General features: G+C 43.1%; 1 protein-coding gene across 2 annotated transcripts in view; it reads right to left on the bottom strand.

Moving 5' to 3' along the window:
• LOC146042578 (galactoside alpha-(1,2)-fucosyltransferase 2-like) overlaps nt 1-11,860 on the bottom strand; it is a 273,576-nt gene extending 261,716 nt beyond the window's left edge. For both annotated transcript variants that reach the window (XM_083162632.1, XM_083162633.1), the window contains exon 1: nt 11,750-11,860. The gene's annotated coding sequence lies outside the window, so the exon portion shown is untranslated. The remainder of the gene's footprint in view (nt 1-11,749) is intronic.
• Between the last annotated feature and the right edge of the window lie 503 nt (nt 11,861-12,363).

The following is a 12,363-nucleotide window of genomic DNA, read 5'->3' as shown; positions in this document are numbered from 1 at the left end:
GCAAACCTGGTGTCCTGGCGGAGGTATATTGATGACATCCTCTTCCTCTGGAGGGGAAACAGAGAGACCTTAGAATCCTTCTGTAAATATCTGAATGAAAATGAGAGAGGTATTAAGCTAACCTTCAATATCAGTCAGGAACAAGTCAGCTTCCTGGACATTCTGATCTTCGTGGAGAATAATGTACTTAAAACGAAAAATTATATTAAACCCATGGACTCTCAGGCTTACATTGACCGCAACAGCTGTCATCAGGACAGATGGCTGGACTGCATCCCCATTGGTCAATTCAAACGACTAAGGAGAAACTGTACTGACCAAACAGTTTTTCAGGAACAGGCAAATGAAATGAAGAACAGATTCCTGAAAAGGGGTTATAATCCAGAGAAAGTTGAAAATGCCTTAATTCAGGTACAAGACATAGAACAGGAAGCTTTCCTGGTACCCACAAATAAAAGGGTCAATTCAAATGGTCATACATTTAACGGTGGGACCCACACTGTCGATGTGGAGAGCCATGAGATACAAACTTGGTCTCTCCTCGAAAGATTCCCTATTACTCCCCTTTATCAATAATCCAGAATTTAAACCGGAAAGGGCCGGGGGTATTGCCACTAGATGGCGAGCGGCCGGACTGACCAGAATAGCGAACTTAGTATCAGAGGGTCATTTCACATCCTTCAGCGACCTTAGAACAGCCAACAAATTGCCCACATCAGACCACTGGTTCTATTTACAGATTCAGCACTTTACCAACTCAAAAAGGACTCCCGCCCAGCTAACAAAGGAACTCACACCATTTGAGACACTATGTTCCCACACCTTGGAACCCGTACATGTTATATCAGCAATCTATAAGATTGTACTTCACAGTCATACCAGTGAAGCTCCCTCATTTTACGCGGCATGGGACTCTGATCTCTCCCCTCCCGGGGTATAAAAATAAACTGGTCTAAACACTGCGAGACCATGGCCCGCTGCTCAACAAGTTTAGAGGTTGTGGAAACGCAATACAAATTATTCTCCAGGTGGTACCGCTGCCCGCCTTTAATACACAAGATCTTCCCTTCAGTCTCCCCTCTTTGCTGGCGCTGCGAAAAAGACAGGGGCACACTAGTGCACATATGGTGGGATTGCCCTCGGATCACGGTCTTCTGGGATAAGGTCATTCAAATTTCCTTGGAAATTCTGGGGTTTTCGGCTCCCGACAATATTGACTTCTGGTTGCTTTCCCATACCCCCATCCCCATAACAAAATACAAACAATCCTTGCTTAAACATCTTAACAATGCAGCAAGAGCAGTAGTGCCAGTCCACTGGAGGTCAGTAGACCCCCCAGGGATTTGGGAATGGTTTCAGAGGATAGAATTCTATAGGACCATGAAAGATATATACTATTCAGCACTGGAAAAACAGTCCGACTACCAAGCCACATGGCTAAACTGGATTAACTTTAAATCCTCAGACACGTATAGAAGCTATGTACCCTGTGACCCAGTAACGCCCTAATAGCATACATCTCCCAGCCGCATTGTGCTAGGTAGCTGAATACCCCAGATATAAATGAATCTCCTGCTTTCCTGCAAGACTACGCCCCTGCCTGTGTCCCCCCCACCCCAGTCTCACCTTCCCTCCCCCCAGCACCCCCCCCCCCCCCTCGGTCTTCCATGTACCAACACTTCAAAAGATACAACACAAGGATTTTTCTTTGTTTTCCAACCCAAAATTTTTTTTTCATTTCTGACAACAGAATATGGAAAACTCGTCTTTCTTTCATATTGCCAAATTAATTGACTGTTTGTTAAAACAAATAATACACCGGTTTTCATAGTCTGTTACAATATTTGAATTGCTGTTGTTACTCTTTGTTACCTGTACATTGTACTATGTCAAAATGTAATGTACTATCTTTAAATCCTTTGAAAAATTAAAATAAAGAATATATAAAAAAAAAAATTCAAATGGTCATTTACAACAGATTTTTCCTCACAGCATCATGAAATCAGGAAAATCATAAAAAGACATTGGGGATTTTTGAAAAAAAGATCAAACAATAGGTGCTGAGATTCCTGAGAACCCTGTTTGCATCTTTAGAAGAGCACCTAATCTGAAGAACAGACTGGTAAAAAGTCTTTGCCCCACCTCTCCTAAAAAATCCACGGTAACATCTACTGGTTTTTATAGATGTGGATCGTGCATGGGCTGCAGGACAGTCAAAAATAATTTTGGACCAAAAATCACAGAGATTAACATCAATGAGAAAAAACATGTAATTAAAGACTTTTTAACATGTCACTCTGTCAATGTAATTTATGCAGTAGAGTGCCAATGCAACCAATTTTACATTGGCAGAACAAGCAGGCCTTTTAAAGTCAGGATAACTGAACATATCAGGAATATCCGCAAAGGACTTGTTTGTCTACTGAATTCTGGGTAGACCACACCACTCGGTGAGAGTCAGCACATGCCTTTGTTTTTAATGTAATGTTTATATTGTAATAAAAGCGGTACTTTCACTATACCAGCTTTTGTTCTTATCTATGCATGAATATTGGATTCATTGGAGAAGAAACGATTGGTGGTGACGTGACCGCTCCCCTATATGCGATTACTAGTCTGCCTTAAAAAAGTAGACTTTCTGGAATGGTACGAGTCACAACCTATGGAATTATTTTATGTCTATAATATTGATTCTGACTGTATTACACTATTGTTGTTCTCTCTCTCTTCTTTTGGGTAAAACCGACGAGAGCACTAAAGAGAGTTACTATTTCTGCGCCAAAGGGTTTGTCAGTATCTTCTTTGTTATTATTGTATTTCTGTATGGTGTTGGTGAAACATACAACTGACGAGAACCCACCGGCAGCACTCAGCGCAGGGACCCACCCAATATTTCTGTTGTACATATGCCACACAGTAACCTCAAATCACATTATGATAAATAGCATCCCCATTTTATATTATACCTCAATACAGTGCCCCCAGTTTATATCATGCCCCAGTATAGTGCCTCCACTTCCTATTGTGCCACATAACAGTGCCCCCTGTTCATATTATTCAACACTATATTGATTCCACTTCAAATTGTGACACTCTACAGTGCCCACAGTTTATATTATGCCCCAGTATAGTGCCTCCACTTCCTATTGTGCCACATACTGTAACAGTGACCCCAGTTCATATTATGACACACTATAGTGCCTTAACTGCATTAAGGGCCACAGATCATATTCTGAAATATTTATAATTCGCTCCAGTTTATTTGTTACCACTTTACAATTAGAAGTTCCTGAGACTTACCAATATATTTTGTAGACATTAAGGCAAATAATTTTAAACACCCTGATCTACCACCCAATCATAATAAAAATGTTTATAACAAAAAATAACTGTGACAGGGAAGGTGAACCCCTCTCAGCTCTGGGCCCCATAGCAGCTGCAATCTATGCACCTATGGTAGGGTGGTTTATGGGTGTGAAGTGATGTCAAGTGATTTATGTGACATTATAATTTGCATGGGTATGACATCACTGACGGTGTGACCATGTACAGCAGGCATTCCCAACCCCGGTCCTCAAGGCACACCAATAGTGCAGGTTTTAGTGATATCCAGGCTTGAGCACAGATGACTTAATTAGTACCTGAGTGATTCTGATTAAACCATCTGTGCTGAAGTCTGGATATCACTAAAACCTGCACTGTTGTTGTGCCTTGAGGACCGTGGTTGGGAATGCCTGATGTACAGGTAGTTCTGAATATATGAAAGAAAGTTCAAACAAAGATGTGGGAAGTTTGCACTTAGCCACCATTGGACAAACACAGTTACTGTAAGTGCAGAACATGTTTCAGGTTATTGTTATGGCCATGCTTCTGTATAGTACAGGTTGAGTATCCCTTATCCGTGATGCTCAGGACCACAAGCATTTTGGATAAGGGATTATTCCAGATTTCTGAATATTTTTTTTGTAACATACTCACCTGGTCCTCAGGCAGTCCTCTAACCGTCCCCCAATGTCCTCGGTGTTTACTGGCATCCACGGCAGTGAGGTCACCAGCACACCCGCGCAATGCATCAGGGATGCCACTGAAGAGGAATCCAATGGCCGTAGTGGACACCAGGGGACAAGGTGATTATAAATAAAGGTTCAGGGGCAAAATAAAATTCTGAAAACCTACAGTTTTTGGAATATTTCGGTTTTGGGATATCTGGATAAGGTATATCCAACCTGTATAACAGACAATGCTGAATTGCAAATTACTGTACCGCTAATCGGAATGTCTACACATAAATTATGTAAAAAACTATTGTTTTCATAGAACACACTCCACATTTTAACATATAGACTGGGTTGTGTCTAGATCCACTTCTGTTTTTTGATGAGGATGTGACGTTAGGTGCGGGCAGAAGTACTTAGATGCCGTCACAGCTTTTCTTATTTTATCTAAAATTTCTGTACGTGTAGGTTATTTTATTGCAGCTGGATTGTACCCTTGCGGGCTCACTTCGTTTGCCACGCTTTGGGCACAGGCACTTTTATATTCCCCTTTCAGGTATACCTAGGCCCAAGTGTATGATGGGAAAAGTCAAAAGACAGAAATGTTTCTAGCCGCAACTACATAGACTGTGGCAAAGTAAAGAGGGACCAGCTAGCGATTTGAGTCCTCTTAGGGAAAGAGCGCTATATAAATAAAATTATCATTATTATTATTTTCCATGGTTGCCTTTGGGGGGGGGGGACATTATCAAGCCCCGGCTCTAGTACTGCGAATCCAGCAATTCCCGGGTCTTTGAGGAGGGCGGGGCTAAATGTAATTTGCATATTTAGTTCCCCCCCCACCCCCGAAAAGCCACGAATAGTAGTAATTTACTGCTGTGGCCAGGGAGATTTGGGGGGTGTTGCTGGTATCCGGGAGGGTTGCCAATATTTCCGGGGGAGGGGGACCTGGTTTTCGTGAACCTCCTGGTAGGCAACCTGTTATTATTATCATCATGATTATTATTATTATATTTTCTGAATGTAACTTTTATTATACAGGAATTACAAAACCAGTAACTGAAATTGTGTAGAAACAAGGTGGGATCAATGACAATCCTCATTATATTTCTGAACAGTATCAAAGGCACTTGTGGACTTCCGGTTTCGGTCTCATGGTGTGAGGACACAGCCGCCGGAGCTCCGCAACCACCCGCTGCAAAACACCTTTTAAAGGCTACATCTAGCCTCCACAGAGACCCACATCGCACCCGCAGCCGACAGCTGAAGGAATGGACCGTTCCGTGCCACAGGCGACTCCCTCGGGAACTCCCGTCGCCAGACAAGAGAAACGCCGCACCGGCAACATGGCGTCCGACGCTGACCGAGACGCTTCCTCTCCGGCCTCAAAGAAGAGCACTGTCGAGGGGGACCATGCTGCCGGATCCCAGGTATATAAAGCCCCGGACTCCCCAGTGACTTATGGCGAGATAGTGGACGCCATTAGATCAACCATGACCCCGTTACTTAAACAGGCGGTAGCAGACATAACGGCGCAACTGAGCACTCTCACTAAAAGAGTTACTCATAACGAAAATGTCTTAGGTGCGGCAACGCACGATATAGAGGGTCTCAAGCAATCAGTGAAATCCCTGACTACTGAGAATTACCAAGTCTGGAATAAACTGGACGATATGGAAAATAGGTCTAGGAGGAGTAACCTCTGTATAGTGGGCCTGCCGGAATCCCTCAAAGGTCCTGCCTTGGCATTTTTTGTGAAAAACACCTTGCCCACACTGCTAGGGGTCTCACAGGAATGCAGTGACATGGTGATTGAAAGGGTGCATAGAGTTGGCCCGACCCCTTCCCCTACTAAACCCAGACCTCGGGTCACTCTGTTTAAAACTCTTAACTTTCTCCATAAACAAGCTCTCTGGTCGGCCTCACGCAAGGTCAAAGACCTAATGTGGGAGGGCCATAAACTATTTCTATTTCAGGATTATTCTGTGGAATTGACCAGGGCCCGTAAAGCTTTTTCGCCCATTTGCTCCCGAATGATAGCTGAGGGCCGCAAGTTCGGCCTCCTTTACCCAGCACGTCTACGCATTTATGACGGCACCTCCCACAAAGACTTTATGTCCCCGGATGACGCCCAAGCTTACTTGCGTGGCCTTTCCCGAGAGCACCCAGAAGATATAAGTGACCCAATCGCTAGTGTCACCTCTACATAATTGCTACGGCTACCCATGGGACTGCGCTCCTGGAGTTTCTTCCCCCTGGACACATATTTGTCACCTTTTCCATAACTCACCTGGTTAATACCCAGCAAGCTCCACTCAACCACGAATCTCCCCGTATTGTCCTCTGCAAAGATAGTGTTTGACTTGGATAACGCATGTTCGTGGTACAGCTGCTAGATGTCTTCTCCGCCCCACGTATGATTTTTTTTTTTTTTACTGCATGACTGTATAACTCTCCACGAACAATAGCGGCAAACTATATTCCTAAGACCACTTGGTCTACCTCTCCCTGTTTTTTACTGCAGTTTGGGTGTTTTGCGGACTCCCTTCTCTCTCCCCCACTTCCCCGCACTCCTTTCTCCCACTACTGCCACCGGAATTGTATTAAGTTGAACTGTTGATTTAGCTGCTGCTACACACGGAAGTCAAGAACTCCATTTCGCCACGGTATACACTTCTGTAGGGAACTCCCTATTTAATGATTTAGCAGAAATGTTGTTCACTCATAGCATAGCTTTATGTATATTTGAGTATGTATGTACCCTGTTTGTCACTTTCCTTCCCCTCTTTTCCTTCCCCCACCCTCTCTCTCACTTCCTTGTTGACCAGGTTGTCCAAGATGTATCCACACTCAGATGTCTGTTATATCCTCCTTGAACGTAGGCACATGGAACATCGGGGGCATCAACTCCCCGATTAAGAGACGAAAGATCCTAACATACTTGAAGAAACAAGACATTCACATCGCCATGCTACAAGAGACACATTTACTTGCAGCCGAGGTACTGAAGCTAAACACACTGGGATGGCAAACTTGGTTCCAGCACTTACACCTCCAAGGCCCGTGGTGTAGTAATACTGATACAAAAACACATCACACATGAAGTCTCAGACGTGATTATAGACCCGAGAGGCAGATACTTAATCCTTACACTTAAGATCGGCTCCCGCTCATTCACCCTATGTAACATATATGCCCCAAACAAATACTCCAGAAAATTCCTACAACATCTCATAGCGAAGCTGAGCCCCAAACTATCAGACTCCCTTATAGTCGGTGGGGACTTTAATTTAATATCATCCCGACCCTGGACAAATCAAAACCTAACCCCTCTGCCCCCACCCTCCCAAAACTTGGTGTACCAACATTCGCAAACAAACTCCAACTTATTGACGTTTGGAGAGCCCTCCACCCTATTGACACTGAATTTACTTGTTTGTCGTCAGCCCATGCTACTATGTCTAGGATTGATTACATTCTGATATCGCAGTCCATATTCCCCACAGTTACATCCTCTCACATTGCTCCCATCGTATTATCAGACCATGCATTGGTCATTACTTCACTAGAATCTCCCCTAACATCACCTGAGAAACGGCAGTGGAAATTCCCAGCCTATCTCTCAAAAAATAAAGATTTCCAAAAACATATAGAGACAACATGGAAAGACTATACGTCAAACAACGCAGACCATATGTCTTCTGACCCTACCCTCTTTTGGATGGGTTCTAAAGCGGTGATGAGAGGCGCGATCATATCCTACGTTTCAGACATGAAGCGCCAATATGTCTCCAAATATATGACAATACAGTCCGACCTGACCGCAGCCTTTCAGCAATACAAATCAACACCCACCCCTGGAAATAAACACATCTACATGCTCGCAAAAACAAACTTTGACCATTACATTCAAACCCTAGGCGACAGGCATTTATTTTCTGTAAACTACCGTTACCATAAATTTGGCAACAAGACAGGTAAACTTTTGACAAATTTTCTTCAAGGCACCCGATCTCCGGCAACGGTTCATCCTTTAAAGAAACTAGATGGTACACTTACCTCCTCTAATTCAGAAATAGCTGACGTACTACGAGACTTTTATACTTCTTTATATTCTGCCCCCCCCCCCCCCCATGCTATCTTCCTCTCCACCACTACCTGATCTCCCTCATGACTTCTGGGATACCCTCGTATGCCCAAAAATCACCGAACTAGATGCACAGAAACTGACTGCTCCCATACAACTAGACAAGGTCACTGAGGCAATTAAGCATTTGAAAAGCGACAAAGCCCCCGGCCCTGACGGCCTCAGCGGTGACTTTTACAAAATACTTCTCCAGCACATAGGCTCCACCCTAGTCACTGTTCTCAACTCTATCCTTTCTGCCACAAACCCCCCCCCCCATGCATTTCAATAATGCGACCCTCAGAGTACTCCCAAAACCAGGCAGAGATCCCTCTCTTCCTGGGTCATATAGGCCTATCTCATTATTAAACCTTGACTATAAACTCTTAACAAAGATCCTGGCCGATAGACTAAAAACTATTCTTCCCTCTATTATACACCCGGACCAGACGGGCTTCATTGCAGGGAGACACTCTGAGACTAATGTCCGCAGGGTTCTCACGGCAGTTTATTCCTCTACAACAAAATCCCCCCTTCCCGCGTCCAATTTGATTTTATCGTTGGACGCGGAGAAGGCATTCGATCTTATCGAATGGCCCCATCTCTTTAACACCTTAACCAAATTTGGACTTCCCGCTGGATTTATATCAATTCTACGATGTCTGTATACTTCTCCAACCACCCAAATTGCTAGTAATGGCCTTCTTTCAACCCCGTTCACTATCCAAAAAGGAACCCGTCAGGGATGCCCACTATCCCCTCTCCTATTTGCCATAGCCCTAGAACCTCTGGCCATCGCCATAAGAACCTCTGATATATACAAAGGGATGAAGATCGGCAACATCTAGCTACGCCTGTCATTATTTGCAGATGACATGCTGCTCTTCATCTCTGAACCTACCTCCACTATCCCCGAGATACTACGTCTCATCTTTTCATTTGGAGCCGTTGCCGGATACCGTATAAACCTCTCTAAGTCAGAAATCCTACTTTTCCCCAATACAGATAGGAGAACCAGAGAATACCTGACCTCTTTACCTTTTAACAACACTTCCTCTGACATTAAATACTTGGGCTTCAGAATCACAGCTAATCTTAATGACTTATACGCCAAAAACTATGCACCTGTTATTGCTAAAATTTCTACATCACTAGACAGCTGGAAGATGCTCCCAATATCTCTATTAGGTAGAGTGGCGGTCATACAAAGCATAATTTTCCCCAAACTTTTTTATCTGATGCAGAAGATTCCCTTACACATTTCTAAATCAGACTTGAAGAAACTTAATAAATTAATTCCATGCTTTCTATGGCGGGGCAAAAAACCCAGGATTGCACTCACTAAATTAACAGCTCCAAAGAGAGCAGGGGGAGTGGGCTTACCTGATTTTATACTGTATAACAAATCAGTCCTATTCCGTTGTGTTGCTGACTGGCTGCTTGGAACTAGTTCCTTTACGGACATTAAATTAGATGAAGCTATGCTTTACCCTTTCTCACCAGGCGCACTCTTACACTCTAAGAAGACAGACATACCACCAACAGTGCTTAACAACCCACTATTCAGAGATATCTACCACTCGTGGATAGCGGTCAACAAAACCTTAAATAGAAACCCACATTTATCTAAGCACATACCACTGTGGGGCAACCCAGCTTTCCCACCATCCCTATCCAATTGTAACTTTCGTCGCTGGCATGATTTAGGAATAACAGCTTCTTCCAAGGTGTTTGATCCGGGGGGCACTATACTCTCCTTTGCAGATCTACAATCCAAATACAATTTGCCTCGAGGGCAATTTTTCATGTATCTACAACTACGCCACTACCTTTGCTCTCTCTCATCCACACCACATAACCCTCAACTATCCCCGGGGCCTGACCGACTGCAAATCCTTATTTCCTCACTTGAAACCCAAAAATATAGAATAAACTCACTTTACTCTATTCTAACTGATTTAGACACATCTAAAAGATGGGATAAGCTCCACAATAGATGGGTTTGAATACTACCAAACATCCCATCCTCCCACTCTATTAGTGAGAGATATGAATCGACGATGAAAATTCTAGGATCTGCCTATCTGCAAGAAACCCATTACTTCTCTATACACATGGCATACATCTCCCCAGCCAGATACGCTCACTTTGCTGCGGGGAACGAAGGTCATTGCCCCAAATGTAAGATGGATTCAGCCTCCTATATACACTGCATGTGGGAATGTGGTATCGTCAAAATTTTTTGGCACAAACTGGTATATTACATTAACCGCACACTCCAGTTAAATGTGACTCTTCACCCAGTTGCATGTTTGTTTGCCAATTTTACTGTTTGGGATCTAAACCGAAGAACGTCACTACTCACCCCAGTGTTAACAACGATTGTGACAGTTGCGAAAAAGGCCATCCTCACACACTGGCTAACAAAATCCTCCCCCACTGTGGAAGAGGTTCAGGCTAAAATGTTACAACTTCTATACTTTGATAGAAAAACCGCAACTATCCGTATTGAAGAAGGCGCTGTGCGTTTTCACAAAAAGTGGGGAATCCATATGAACAGTCTTGACCCTGATGTTCAAATCCGAATCCAAAATTTTTTTGAGCAGACCCATTGGTACTCCCTGAATCAACCTCAGAGATGATCTTTCTCTAATAGCGTCATTTACTGCAAGGTTGACTACTACTCGTAGAAATTATGATGTTTGATAAACTATGCTAGGACTCTACTGGTCCTCTCCCTCCCCCCCCCCCCCCCCCACCCTCCCCGTTTCTGCTTTCCACCCCCCCTCTTCCCTACGTTCTTTATATGTTCTTTATAAGTTTCTTATATATGTACTGGCTATTGTTGCATTACATGTTGTTGTAACTGGATATAGGTCATAAGCACACCAGACAGAAGGCAAGCTTGACCTCCCCCTATGGAATGATACCCGAGCTTGCGACCTGCCAGACCATTTACGATAGGCCATGTTAGGCTTTATAACACATAGCTCCTTTAAGGTATTTTTTTTTTTTTTAGAGATCAATAGACCCTTTAAGAGTAATATAAGGTCATTGCTTCACTCGATTGAGCGTTCGATCATACCTAGTGAAATGTGTATATTTAAACATAATTCTATGATTGTATTCTCTGTATCTATGTCCAATAGATCTGACTGTTACAGACTTATAAGATACCTGAATGTGATGCCACATGTTACTTTACTTTATTTGAAAAACCAATAAAAAAAGTTGTTAAAAAAAAAGGCACTTGTAGACAAAGTTCAAGAAAAAAAAGTAAAGGACATGTCACATGACCTATATGTTATTCCACTAATCCCATGTGATATCACTAGGGCCAAAGTATGCAATTTAACAACAGTGCCAGATCTAGAAAACCTCACATGTTAAATAGATACATCTGGAAATGTTATACCCCTGTGAATGCAAATTGCCAACATAACATAGCAGGGTTAATGAGTGAGCACCCAATATTTGATGTGCTCACAACAGATTAAGGTAACCAATAGGAAATAAACAGATTTTCAAAATGCATGATAGCTCAAACAAGTATTACAATTTCTCAACCCCCTTCCAATGAGCCAGCCTGTTATTCTCCATATAAATTGACAATTATCCATTCACATACCTTTGATTGGAGCAAGCAAAACTGCACTGCAGGAGTTAAAGCCTCTCTCATAGCGGATACTGAGCTTGTCAACTGGACACAAAACAACACACACACACCGGGTAGTGCAGACAGCAGCCTGTATGTGTGGTTCTTGCAGTGATTGTTACGCAGCACTGCCCAGCCCTGCCCAGAGTAAAGTGGAACACAGCAGTAATGGAGAGGTTATGTGATGCTGGCACTATTCTTCAGATGCCTAATGAACAGTAAATAGCTGTGAAGAAATGACTCTGAGGTTCTAAGTGTCCTTGTGAGGTTTCACAGCCAAACAAGAGCTTCAAAATCTCCTTGTTCTTTGACTGTATGTAATGGGCACTTTTAACATATTACACATTGAAGCCTTCAGTCTAGACATACAGTATGAGACTAGAGAAAAAAAGTTTATGTTACAGTATGTCATTCATAGGGGCATATTTATCAAAACATAGTTGCGTGATTTCCCCAAAATACCCATTTTCTGGGTCAATCTGCAAATACTAATGACCCCCTGGTGTAAATACAGGGAATGGTAACAGATATATGGGGACTACAGCTGCTTTTCTGACCGCAAAAGCAGCATCAATAGGTTTCACAGT

Source organism: Crinia signifera, chromosome 19, assembly GCF_055691185.1.
Source record: "Crinia signifera chromosome 19, ASM5569118v1, whole genome shotgun sequence".
Classification (NCBI taxonomy): Eukaryota; Metazoa; Chordata; class Amphibia; order Anura; family Myobatrachidae; genus Crinia; species Crinia signifera.
This window is presented reverse-complemented; position numbering and strand designations above follow the sequence as displayed.